The following is a 2500-nucleotide window of genomic DNA, read 5'->3' as shown; positions in this document are numbered from 1 at the left end:
CAGTCCAAGCCCCCCTGCGTGGGGAGCGTCTTTCTAGGCCATGACCCACCGGAAGGGCGCAGCGTCCCCCACCCCAGACATGTGACGTCACACTATCGGTATTGACGACTCGACTCATTGCTTATAATCATTTGCCATACACCGGTGGAAGCTGCCGAGACGAGTAGCTACATAGCGCGCTCGCCGTGTCACTAATGTACAGAGATACAACAGTTTCGACTGGAACCGGATTAAACGTATACACGGCGCTGATTAGTAATACATAGACCCATCAGAATACAGATAATATATACAACTGTCCGTATACATGCTGAAAGACTCTGCTCACAATCACAACCACACGGCAGCCACACACTCTTATCACGCACTACTCTCCGCCTGTAACACGCACACAGACAATATGTAAGCACCAGCATGGAACAACACCCAGTGCATCCTCTCCGCCACATGAGACAATCCACACTGTCATAACCAGACTGGGAGGTCCACTCAGAAAACGGAATATCCCACCCCCCCGACAACCACCATTGCTCAGCTAAGCCACCAACACCCACACATGTCCTACACAGGGGTGCACCCAACATCACAATACTGCCTCCTCTCACAGCACACAAACAATGGCAGGAATGAAAGACACAGGTCTGCCACAAGCATGGAATCGGAGCGCCGCCTGTCATGAGCCAAAGGTGCATCCTGACGTGGCAAATCAGATGATGCCGCAGGCATCCACTTACTATAATCACAATCAACAAACCGACCGGCCGCCCCCCCCCCCCCCCCCCATTACACCTTTCCATACAACAATGTGTACCTTAACCTAAACTATACTGTACCTTAACCTAAACTATACTGTACCTTAACCTAAACTATACTGTACCTTAACCTAAACTATACTGTACCTTAACCTAAACTATACTGTACCTTAACCTAAACTATACTGTACCTTAACCTAAACTATACTGTACCTTAACCTAACCTATACGGTACCTCAACCTAACCTATATTGTGCCTCAACCTAACCTATGTTGCGCCTTAACCTAACCTATGTTGCGCCTTAACCTAACCTATGTTGCGCCTTAACCTAACCTATGTTGCGCCTTAACCTAACCTATGTTGCGCCTTAACCTAACCTATGTTGCGCCTTAACCTAACCTATGTTGCGCCTTAACCTAACCTATGTTGCGCCTTAACCTAACCTATGTTGCGCCTTAACCTAACCTATGTTGCGCCTTAACCTAACCTATGTTGCGCCTTAACCTAACCTATGTTGCGCCTTAACCTAACCTATGTTGCGCCTTAACCTAACCTATGTTGCGCCTTAACCTAACCTATGTTGCGCCTTAACCTAACCTATGTTGCGCCTTAACCTAACCTATGTTGCGCCTTAACCTAACCTATGTTGCGCCTTAACCTAACCTATGTTGCGCCTTAACCTAACCTATGTTGCGCCTTAACCTAACCTATGTTGCGCCTTAACCTAACCTATGTTGCGCCTTAACCTAACCTATGTTGCGCCTTAACCTAACCTATGTTGCGCCTTAACCTAACCTATGTTGCGCCTTAACCTAACCTATGTTGCGCCTTAACCTAACCTATGTTGCGCCTTAACCTAACCTATGTTGCGCCTTAACCCAACCTATGTTGCGCCTTAACCCAACCTATGTTGCGCCTTAACCCAACCTATGTTGCGCCTTAACCCAACCTATGTTGCGCCTTAACCCAACCTATGTTGCGCCTTAACCCAACCTATGTTGCGCCTTAACCCAACCTATGTTGGGCCTTAACCCAACCTATGTTGGGCCTTAACCCAACCTATGTTGGGCCTTAACCCAACACACGTTGGGCCTTAACCCAACACACGTTGGGCCTTAACCCAACCTATGTTGGGCCTTAACCCAACACACGTTGGGCCTTAACCCAACACACGTTGGGCCTTAACCCAACACACGTTGGGCCTTAACCCAACACACGTTGGGCCTTAACCCAACACACGTTGGGCCTTAACCCAACACACGTTGGGCCTTAACCCAACACACGTTGGGCCTTAACCCAACACACGTTGGGCCTTAACCCAACACACGTTGGGCCTTAACCCAACACACGTTGGGCCTTAACCCAACACACGTTGGGCCTTAACCCAACACACGTTGGGCCTTAACCCAACACACGTTGGGCCTTAACCCAACACACGTTGGGCCTTAACCCAACACACGTTGGGCCTTAACCCAACACACGTTGGGCCTTAACCTGCTCTGTAATTGTCATACGACGCGTTAAATTAGTGTAGTGTTGCCTAACTGCAACCCCCGCAATATAGTTTGCTACTCGCACTGCCCGGTCCCCAGTGTATCGCTTCATGTTAAACACCTTGCAGCTATACACTGTAATGTGGATGGCAGCAGGACGTACATGCTCAATGCCCTTTGCAGTTGTTCATTGGCATTTGCAGTTGTTCATTGGCATTCGCATGGCGAAGCACTTAGCCTACGCTGTGGTACGG

The sequence above is a fragment of the Schistocerca serialis genome, unplaced genomic scaffold (assembly GCF_023864345.2).
Source record: "Schistocerca serialis cubense isolate TAMUIC-IGC-003099 unplaced genomic scaffold, iqSchSeri2.2 HiC_scaffold_62, whole genome shotgun sequence".
Lineage (NCBI taxonomy): Eukaryota > Metazoa > Arthropoda > Insecta > Orthoptera > Acrididae > Schistocerca > Schistocerca serialis.
This window is presented reverse-complemented; position numbering follows the sequence as displayed.